The sequence below is a fragment of the Pseudophryne corroboree genome, chromosome 4 (assembly GCF_028390025.1).
Source record: "Pseudophryne corroboree isolate aPseCor3 chromosome 4, aPseCor3.hap2, whole genome shotgun sequence".
Taxonomy (NCBI): domain Eukaryota; kingdom Metazoa; phylum Chordata; class Amphibia; order Anura; family Myobatrachidae; genus Pseudophryne; species Pseudophryne corroboree.
In genome coordinates this window covers 759,725,958-759,738,141 of record NC_086447.1, presented here as the reverse complement: position 1 = coordinate 759,738,141, position 12,184 = coordinate 759,725,958, and positions in this window count along the sequence as shown.

The following is a 12,184-nucleotide window of genomic DNA, read 5'->3' as shown; positions in this document are numbered from 1 at the left end:
TTTCATGATAGCAAAGTTGCCGGGCATCCGGGGATCGCCAAAACTTTTGAATTAGTTTCCCGCTCGGTATGGTGGCCTGGTCTTTCCAAAGACATTAAGGAGTTTGTTTTTTCTTGTCAGGTCTGTGCACAGCATAAGGTTCCCCGTTCCTTGCCTATCGGTCAACTTATGCCCTTGAATGTTCCTCTTTGGCCATGGTCTCATATTTCCATGGATTTTGTGGTGGACCTCCCTCTGTCAGCCGGATGCCGAGTCATATGGGTGGTAGTGGACCGTTTTAGCAAAATGGCCCATTTCATTGCTCTTCCCCGATTGCCATCTGCCCAGGGATTGGCAGTCTTGTTCCTCCGCCATGTTTTCAGACTCCATGGGTTACCCACTGATATTGTCTCTGATCGGGGTCCACAATTCATTGCACAATTTTGGAAGTCTTTTTGTGCCTCATTAAAGATGAAATTATCTTTAACGTCTGGCTACCATCCCCAATCCAACGGGCAGACTGAGCGAGTTAATCAATCATTAAAACAATATTTGCGTTTGTACTCGGCCAAACTCCAAAATGACTGGTCTGAGTTTCTTCCGTTGGCGGAGTTTGCTTACAACAATGCCTGTCATTCCTCCACCAATGTGTCTCCATTTTTTACAGTTTTTGGTTTTCACCCCAGAGCTAATTCCTTTTTTCAACATTCCTCTGTCTCCTCACTGACCTTGACCTCTCATCTCAAACTCATTTGGAGAAAAGTGCACCTGGCTCTCAGAAAAGCGGCATTTCGGGAGAAAATTTTTTCTGACAGGCTCCGGCGGCCGTGCACTTTTAAAGTAGGAGATAGGGTATGGTTGTCGACTTGCAACATTAAACTTCGACAAACCTCAGCCAGATTGGGTCCTAAATTTATTGGACCATTTCATATTATCAAAAAAGTCAATCCAGTTGCTTTCCGGTTACGTTTACCAAAAACTTTACGGATCGGAAATACCTTCCATTGCTCCTTGTTAAAACCATATGTTTCGTCCAGTAGATTTCCTCGCAAGATCTCTCAGGGGAAATCACCAATAGATGTACAGGGTCAGCAGGAGTTCTTGGTGGAGAAGGTTCTCGATTCCAAGTTGTCCCGGGGTCGGCTTTATTTTTTGGTACATTGGAGAGGTTATGGTCCAGAAGAAAGGTCTTGGGTCCTGGATGAGGATCTCCATGCCCCGAGGCTCAAAAGGGCATTTTTTCGAGAATTTCCTCAGAAACCTGGCCTTAGGGGTTCCTTGACCCCTCCTCAAGGGGGGGGTACTGTTAGGCGCCGAGGGTCCGCCCGTCAGTGCGGCCCGGCGCCTAGCAACTAGGGACGCCGCAGGCAGACAGCCGCCGGCTCCCTAGCAACGCTAGACGCCGGGCGCACGGAGCCGCTCAGACCCTAGCAACGGGGACGCCACGCTCGGACCGCGTTCCCCGTTGCTGGGTCTTAATTAATCAATTCAATTGTATCCTGGCCGTACAGCATGCAGCTGCACGGCATGATTATGTGATTACCCTGTCTGGATCTTGATTGGAGGGCTCCCAAATTTAAGCACTCTCAGGACTTCTCACAGACGCCGGTGATAGCTTCCTGTTTGCTGTGTCAGTTACAGAGAGTTTCCAGTCCTGCTCAATCCGGTTGTTCCTGTCCTCAGTGGTCCTGTACTCGGAAGTTGTCATCTATTCCTGGAGTCCGACCGAGCACCTTTAACATCCTGTGGTGTTCGTGAGTCGCGGCGTAGCCGTGTGTTGCGGCTTGACCGCTTACTGTTTATTATTTAGTTTCATTGTGTTCCGGAGCTTTTGCGGAGGATTCCGCTCCCACAAATCCACTCTGGTATCCAGCGGTGCTGGATAGGAGTAACGGATCAGTGGATCTTTGGTTGTCCTTTTCCCTGGCGGTTTGTCCGCACATACTTTTGGTTTAAGTTAGTTAGCTTGTAGCCCCTGGCCTGGTTGCTTAGTCAGAGGGCCCCTTGTTATCACCCTGTCTCGGATTTCCCTTTGTCTCCCATTAAGACCTGAGGGGGCATCGAAGTTGGGCAGACATAATCCGCCCTTCAAACGCGGCTGCCATGGGCTCAAGCAACCATAGTCTCGCAGGGGATTTCTGATAACACGGGCGAGACAACGGAGTTAGGGCGCCAGGGGTTACTAGGCTTTCCTGCTCCCGTAACCAGCATATCTTTCCAGTACTCAGACCTCTGCCATAAGATCTCCTCTGGTCTGGAGTACGGGAATCATAACAGCAAGATGGAATTGTCCTTGGGCCCTCCCACCCACCCTTATGTTGTATAAACAGGACATGCACACTTTAACAAACCCATCATTTCAGCGACAGGGTCTGCCACACGACTGTGACTGAAATGAGTGGTTGGTTTGGGCCCCCACCAAAAAAGAAGCAATCAATCTCTCCTTGCACAAACTGGCTCCACAGAGGCAAGATGTCCACCTCCTCCTCATCGTCCGATTCCTCACCCCTTTCACTGTGTACATCCCCCTCCTCACAGATTATTAATTCGTCCCCACTGGAATCCACCATCTCAGGTCCCTGTGTACTTTCTGGAGGCAATTGCTGGTGAATGTCTCCACGGAGGAATTGATTATAATTTATTTTGATGAACATCATCTTCTCCACATTTTCTGGAAGTAACCTCATACGCCGATTGCTGACAAGGTGACCGGCTGCACTAAACACTCTTTCGGAGTACACACTGGAGGGGGGGCAACTTAGGTAAAATAAAGCCAGTTTGTGCAAGGGCCTTCAAATTGCCTCTTTTTCCTGCCAGTATACGGACTGTCTGACGTGCCTACTTGGATGCGGTCACTCATATAATCCTCCACCATTCTTTCAATGGTGACAGAATCATATGCAGTGACAGTAGACGACATGTCAGTAATCGTTGGCAGGTCCTTCAGTTCAGACCAGATGTCAGCACTCGCTCTAGACTGCCCTGCATCACCGCCAGTGGGTGTGCTCGGAATTCTTAGCCTTTTCCTCGCAGCCCCAGTTGCGGGAGAATGTGAAGGCGGAGCTGTTGACGGGTCACGTTCAGCTTGACTTGACAATTTTCTCACCAGCAGGTCTTTGAACCTCTGCAGACTTGTGTCTGCCGGATAGAGAGATACAACGTAGGTTTTAAATCTAGGATCGAGTACGGTGGCCAAAATGTAGTGCTCTGATTTCAACAGATTGACCACCCGTGAATCCTGGTTAAGCGAATGAAGGGCTCCATCCACAAGTCCCACATGCCTAGCGGAATCGCTCTGTTTAAGCTTCTCCTTCAATCTCTCCAGCTTCTTCTGCAAAAGCCTGATGAGGGGAATGACCTGACTCAGGCTGGCAGTGTCTGAACTGACTTCACGTGTGGCAAGTTCAAAGGGTTGCAGAACCTTGCACAACGTTGAAATCATTCTCCACTGCGCTTGAGTCAGGTGCATTCCCCCTCCTTTGCCTATATCGTAGGTAGCTGTATAGGCTTGAATGGCCTTTTGCTGCTCCTCCATCCTCTGAAGCATATAGAGGGTTGAATTCCACCTCGTTACCACCTCTTGCTTCAGATGATGGCGGGGCAGGTTCAGGAGTGTTTGCTGGTGCTCCAGTCTTCGGCACACAGTGGCTGAATGCCGAAAGTGGCCCGCAATTCTTCGGGCCACCGACAGCATCTCTTGCACACCCCTGTCATTTTTTAAATAATTCTGCACCACCAAATTCAATGTATGTGCAAAACATGGGACGTGCTGGAATTTTCCCACATGTAATGCACGCACAATATTGGTGGCGTTGTCCGATGTCACAAATCCCCAGGAGAGTCCAATTGGGGTAAGCCATTCTGCGATCATGTTCCTCAAATTCCGTAAAAGGTTGTCAGCTGTGTGCCTCTTATGGAAAGCGGTGATACAAAGCGTAGCCTGCCTAGGAACGAGTTGGCGTTTGCGAGATGCTGCTACTGGTGCCGCCGCTGCTGTTCTTGCTGCGGGAGGCAATACATCTACCCAGTGGGCTGTCACAGTCCTATAGTCCTGATTCTGCCCTGCTCCACTTGTCCACATGTTCGTGTTTAAGTGGACATTGGGTACAACTGCATTTTTTAGGACACTGGTGACTCTTTTTCTGAGGTCTGTGTATATTCTTGGTATCGCCTGCCTAGAGAAGTGGAACCTAGATGGTATTTGGTACCGGGGACACACTAACTCAATAAATTCTCTAATTCCCTGTGAATTAATGGTGGATACCGGACACATGTTTAACACCACCACAGCTGCCAAGGCCTGAGTTATCTGCTTTGCAGCAGGATGACTGCTGTGATATTTCATCTTCCTCGCAAAGGACTGTTGGACAGTCAATTGCTTACTGGAAGTAGTACAAGTGGTCTTCCGACTTCCCCTCTGGGATGACGATCGACTTCCAGCAGCAACAACAGCAGCGCCAGCAGCAGTAGGCGTTACACTCAAGGATGCATCAGAGGAATCCCAGGCAGGAGAGGACTCGTCAGACTTGCCAGTGACGGCCTGCAGGACTATTGGCTTTCCTGTCTAAGGAGGAAATTGACACTGAGGGAGTTGGTGGTGTGGTTTGCAGGAGCTTGGTTACAAGAGGAAGGGATTTAGTTGTCAGTGGACTGCTTCCGCTGTCACCCAAAGTTTTTGAACTTGTCAATGACTTCTGATGAATGCGCTCCAGGTGACGTACTGTATAAGGGAGGATGTTCCTAGGTGGTTATCGTCCTTACCCCTACTTATTACAACTTGACAAAGGCAACACATGGTTTGACACCTGTTGTCTGCATTTCTGTTAAAATAATTCCACACCGAAGAGGTGATTTTTTTTGTAATTTGACCAGGCTTGTCAATGGCCATATTCGTCCTACGGACAACAGGTGTCTCCCCGGGTGCCTGACTAAAACAAACCACCTCACCATCAGAATCCTCCTGGTCAATTTCCTCCTCAGCGCCAGCAACACCCATATCCTCATCCTGGTGTACTTCAACAGTGACATCTTCAATTTGACTATCAGGAACTGGACTGCGGGTGCTCCTTCCAGCACTTGCAGGGGGTGTGCAAATGGTGGAAGGCGCCACCTCTTCCCGTCCAGTGTTGGGAAGGTCAGGCATCGCAACCGACACAATTGGACTCTCCTTGGGGATTTGTGATTTAGAAGAACACACGGTTCTTTGCTGTGCTTTTGCCAGCTTAAGTCTTTTCATTTTTCTAGCGAGAGGATGAGTGCTTCCATCCTCATGTGAATCTGAACCACTAGCCATGAACATAGGACAGGTCCTCAGCCGTTCCTTGCCACTCCGTGTCGTAAATCGCATATTGGCAAGTTTACGCTTCTCATCAGACGCTTTTCATTTTGATTTTTGGGTCATTTTACTGAACTTTTGTTTTTTGAATTTTACATGCTCTCTACTATGACATTGGGCATCGGCCTTGGCAGACGACGTTGATGGCATTTCATCGTCTCGGCCATGACTAGTGGCAGCAGCTTCAGCACGAGGTGGAAGTGGATCTTGATCTTTCCCTATTTTACCCTCCACATTTTTGTTCTCTATTTTTTAATGTGTGAAATTATATGCCAGTAATATATAGCAATGGCCTACTGTACCGTACTGCTATATATATATACTGGTGGTCAGCAAAATTCTGCACTGTCCTCCTACTATATATATTGCGCACAACTAAAATGCAGCACAGGTATGGATGGATAGTATACTTGATGACACAGATGTAGTTATAGCAGTGGACTACTGTACCGTACTGCTATATATATACTGGTGGTCAGCAAACTTCTGCACTGTCCTCCTACTATATATATACTGCGCACAACTAAAATGCAGCACAGGTATGGATGGATAGGATACTTGATGACACAGAGGTAGGTAGAGCAGTGGACAACTGTACCGTACTGCTATATATATACTGGTGGTCAGCAAAATTCTGCACTGTCCTCCTACTATATATATATATATATATATATATACTGCACACAACTAAAATGCAGCACAGGTATGGATGGATAGTATACTTGACGACACATAGGTAGGTAGAGCAGTGGACTACTGTACTATACTGCTATATATATACTGGTGGTCATCAAAATTCTGCACTGTCCTCCTACTATATATATACTGCGCACAACTAAAATGCAGCACAGGTATGGATGGATAGTATACTTGATGACACAGAGGTAGGTAGAGCAGTGGACTACTGTACCGTACTGCTATATATATACTGGTGGTCAGCAAAATTCTGCACTGTCCTCCTACTATATATATACTGCGCACAACTAAAATGCAGCACAGGTATGGATGGATAGTATACTTAATGACACAGAGGTAGGTAGAGCAGTGGACTACTGTACCGTACTGCTATATATATACTGGTGGTCAGCAAAATTCTGCACTGTCCTCCTACTATATATATACTGCGCACAACTAAAATGCAGCACAGGCATGGATGGATAGTATACTTGACGACACAGAGGTAGGTAGAGCAGTGGACTACTGTACCGTATTGCTATATATATACTGGTGGTCAGCAAAATTCTGCACTGTCCTCCTACTATATATACTGCGCACAACTAAAATGCAGCACAGGTTTGGATGGATAGTATACTTGATGACATAGAGGTAGGTAGAGCAGTGGACTACTGTACCGTACTGCTATAGATATATTGGTGGTCAGCAAAATTCTGCACTGTCCTCCTACTATATATATATATACTGCGCACAACTAAAATGCAGCACGGGTATGGATGGATAGTATACTTGACGACACAGAGGTAGGTAGAGCAGTGGACTACTGTACCGTACTGCTATATATATACTGGTTGTCAGCAAAATTCTGCACTGTCCTCCTACTATTTATATACTGCGCACAGCTAAAATGCAGCACAGGTATGGATGGATAGTATACTTGACGACATAGAGGTAGGTAGAGCAGTGGACTACTGTACCGTACTGCTATATATATATATAGTGGTGGTCACAGGCGTGCGCAGGACATTTTATTAGGGGGTGCACGATTAGAAGGGCGTGTTTAGCACCACCTATTGGGCATGTCTAACACAACCTAATGGGCATGTCTAGCACCACCTATCAGGCGTGTCTACCACCACATATTGGCACTCAATGAAACTAAATAATATAGAGAATTGATGCACATATATATATATCTGTTTAATATATGTTAAATTTGTATATTTTATTACCATAGATTATATCCTAATCTCTCGAAATATATATTGGTATTGAATTTGAAATTGTCCTCCTCCAAGAGGAACGCTGTATTCTGTGGCATTGGCACATGTTGAGGAGAGAGAGAGCGTGGGTGGGAGCATGAGCGTGCATGCACGCGGCATGACATCATCACGACACATCCCACAGGTTAGAGGAACTGGGAGTAGGATTACGTCGGGTGATGCTGCACCATACAAATGAATGACAGCCAGACTGAGCGGAGGGGGTGGCGGGCGCAATGGGTGGGAGGACAGAAATGAGCACACTCTGCGATCGCCGATAATGTAGCAGCAGCAGGTGTGTGTAAGTTGGTGACAGACATTAGGGGGTGCCTGTGCGCACCAGGAACCCCCCCTGCGCACGCCTATGGTGGTGGTCAGCAAAATTCTGCACTGTCCTCCTATTATATATATATACTGCGCACAACTAAAATGCAGCACAGGTATGGATGGATAGTATACGTGATGACACAGAGGTAGGTAGAGCAGTGGACTACTGTACCGTACTGCTATATATATATACTGGTGGTCAGCAAAATTCTGCACTGTCCTCCTACTATATACTACAATGCAGCACAGATATGGAGCGTTTTTCAGGCAGAGAACGTAGATATTTTCAGCACACTGAGCACAGATATTTGCAAGCACACTGAGCACAGATATTTGCAGCACACTGAGCACAGATATTTGCAGCACACTGAACACAGAAACTGAGAGAACGCTGCACGTCCTCTCACTATCATCTCCAATGCAGGAGTGAAAATGGCGGCGAAGTGCGGCTCCTTATATAGAATACGAATCTCGCGAGAATCTGACAGCGGGATGATGACGTTCGGGGGCGTTCTGGTTAACCGAGCAAGGCGGGAAGATCCGAGTCTGCCTCGGAACCGTGTAAAATGGATGAAGTTCGGGGGGGTTCGGATCCCAAGGAACCGAACCCGCTCATCACTAGTGCTAAGGCAGGCCAGCTGGGGGAAGCTGGGAGAAGGCTGGAACACATCAACACAACCAGCTAAATTTGTCCGCATCAGTGGCAGAAATATTTCTGACAGCCACTAACAATTATAGTTGGTAAAAATGAAACAACAATATATTACTGTAGAATGGGGCCAGGCACTGAGCAGACATTCTGCAGAGCAATATTGACTTATTTATCAGAAGAACATTAATATGAAACAGTTCCACTTTAAATTTTATGCATGGCACTAAGACATGTTGTCAAAAAATTGATGAATGTCTAATCAATCCATAAGCAAGATAAAAAAAAAATACTAATCAATACAAGAAATAGATAAGTAATAAAGTATCAGTTTGTTAAAAGCCACACCACCACACAGGGTTGTCAGGCAGCTGCATAGCACAGTATGTTGCAATAAAAGCACTTGTTATGCATAAGGTAAGTACAGCCAAAACTGACCTTGTCTTTACTAAAACCTTGATTGAGTAACCATCTGGCATAGAGCTTCGGTGACCTTGTGATCACTCATGTAACTAATTTATCAAACATGTTACTACACCTCCTCAAAATAAAGCATAACCAAACATTCAAAGTTTGTGATAGCTCTGTGATTAAACACCTATTTAATAACCACTCAATGGGGTTTTCCATTTTCTGATCGCTTCCATTATCTGGCCAGCACATTCCCTCATGCAGATTTTACTAAGTGCATTGCTTTTATTGTATAGATTACTTCTACTCTTTTTGGTCATCTTTGTATCGTGATGTTGATTTTTTTTTGTACATTTTTGTTAAACTGCAATGTAACACAGTACAGCTTTCAGTAGAGTTGTGTTGTTTTTCAGATTCATAAAATAAACTACTACATCTAATCATACAATTACATGCCTGGAAACATTTTTACGGAAGCTTTTGGATCTTTGCGTCAAAATGGTGGCTTATAGTGGGCGTAAAGTTTCTTGATGGAAATGGTTTGTTGGGCGCATACAGTAGATGTGCTTTGAATTGTGCAAAAGTGAGATTTGTAAACAACGGACAAGATATATTTCAAGATTGAAGGGTTGGAGTTGGCACATTTCTGAGACTATTACATGGCTTACAGGAGAGATTATTTTGCCCCACAATTAGTGGCGGACTTACATTTTTGGGGCCCCGAAGCTTGAACTGTTATGGGGGCCCCTTTGTAATCAGCAACAATTGGGCAAAGTCCAACAAGGTCCAAAAGGCCCTACTCAGCACCAGCAAAATCACCTTATTAGATTCCTCCTTGTCCCGGGTTCCTACTCAGCTTTTATTGCTCCCAGCCTCCTTCCTAGGACAGGCCCTCTCAGGCTCCGCCATTCCTGAGACTGTCACAAAGAGAAGTTCTGCAGGCTGTTGTAGTTTAAAACTGATACACGTTTCACGCTATTTACAGACCGCAAATCACAGAGCTAGACTACAACTCCCAGCAACTCCCGCACTACTAAGCGATGCACATCCAAGCTGTAATAGCAACTATGTTGTACTAGAAACCTGGTTGTCATGGTGTTATTGGTGATGAGCTATAACCATACAATCAGTGGTGCAAGTGTGCAGGTACGCTCAGGTACGGAGTACCCTTAAGAACTGGGCAGCAGGTACGCAGTACTACCCACTGCACTCTTTGCACCTACCCAATGCAAACTTTGCCATTACCGCAATTATAATACGCTGCCGAGCAACAAGACCATGGTGTTCGGCAGCATGACGGCACCTACTACTTTGTCAGGGCCACAGGGAGTGCGTTGGTGACGTCGTGACATCACATCACTCTTCCTCTCCTGGCGGCCATGGCTGGCACAAAGAGAGGAGCCTGGGGACTGGGCTGGGGGCCTTTTCCTGCAGTGTCCAGCTGTTTCCCTTCACTCAGCTCGAGTAAGGCATCGGCACTAAGCAGCTTTTGTTCTTCACAGGCTGGGCTGCTGGGCCTGTCTCTGGCTTCACTCTGTGGGGTCATTCATTTTTTACAATAATGTGGACACTAATATATATATGTCTGTTATTACAGGGGCATTACTAGGTATTTCTATTGTAATGTGGACACTAATATATATATATTTTATGGGGCATTAGTTTATATTTCTGTTGTAATGTGGACACTACTACTGTATATATTTCTATTATTATGGGGGTATTACTATATATTTCTATTGTAATGTGGGACACTACTATATATGTATATTATTATGGGGCATTTGTTTATATTTCTATTGTAATGTGGACACTACTACTATATATATTTCTATTATTATAAGGGCATTACTATGTATTTCTATTGTAATATGGGACACTATTATAGATGTTTATTATTATTATGGGGGCATTACTATGTATTTCTATTGTTATGTGGGAAACTACTATATATGTCTATTATTATGGGGGCATTACTACGTATTTCTATTGTAATGTGGGACACTACTATATATGTGGAAAAACAACAAATGGTTTAAGGCACTAGAGTGAGCAGCATTTAATACCAATCTGTATATCAGCAGCCACCCAGAAATAGGGTATATCAGCCCCAAAGAAAGCAAACAAATACAAGAACCCAGGTGGCGCTTAATGATACATATAGAGTTTTCTTTATTAAAAAGATACAATATTAGTAAACCTCCCGAGGGTAAAACAACAATGTATCACATCAGTACAATACATATAAAACAGTACCCATTGATATGTGAATACACAATAAAAATGGATAATCCGGAATGAATGTATGCTTGATCAGGTTAATTTGAATGTCAAAATTGTTGCACACTTAATTAAAAGATATTTGGAATTAGCAGCGAGAAAGACACTCAGTTGAAAGTGTAATAATTTGCCAAGGGGGGTCATTCCGAGTTGTTCACTCGCTAGCAGATTTTAGCAGCATTGCACACGCTAGGCCGCCGCCCTCTGGGAGTGTATCTTAGCTTAGCAGAATTGCGAACGAAAGATTAGCAGAATTGCGAATAGAAAATTCTTAGCAGTTTCTGAGTAGCTCGAGACTTACTCCTACACTACGATCAGCTCAGCCCGTTTCGTTCCTGGTTTGACGTCACAAACACGCCCTGCGTTCGACCAGCCACTCCCCCGTTTCTCCAGACACTCCCGCGTTTTATTCTGGCACGCCTGCGTTTTTCCGCACACTCCCAGAAAACGGCCAGTTTCCGCCCAGAAACACCCACTTCCTGTCAATCACACTCCGATCACTTCAACGATTAAAATTCTTCGTTCAGACGTGAGTAAATCTACTAAGTTTTGAGCTAAAATACTTAGCGCATGCGCACTGCGTACCATGCGCATGCACATTTTCGCCTTAATCGCTCCGTTGCAAAAATCGGCAACGAGCGAACAACTCGGAATGACCCCCAAGATTCTTATAAATGTCAAAAACAAAGACATCTGAGCCCTAACCACAAGCTAACCCTACTGACATGTGTTGTCATTGCAACCAATCAGAATCTAGCTATTATCTTATAAATGCTGCAAGATAAATGATAGGTAGCATCTGACTGGCTGCTATGGGCATCGGGGGTCATTCCGAGTTAATCGCTCGCTAGCAGTTTTTAGCAGCCGTGCAAACGCATTGTCGCCGCCCACGGGGGAGTGTATTTTCACATTGCAGGAGTGCGAACGCCTGTGCAGCAGAGCACCTGCAAACACATTTTGTGCAAAACAAGACCAGCCCTGTAGTTACTTATCCTGTGCAATGGTTGCTGCGACGAGTGACACGGTAATGGCGTCAGATACCCGCCCAGCAAGCGCCCCGTCACGCCTGCCTTTTTTCAAACACTCCCAGAAAATGGTCAGTTGACACCCACAAACGCCCTCTTTCTGTCAATCTCCTTGCGTTCGGCTGTGCGATTGGAATCGTCGCTAGAACCAGTGCAAAAACACAATGGACTTCGTACCCATATGATGTGTGCGCGCATTGTGGTGCATATGCATGCGCAGATTAGCCATTTTTTTCACTGA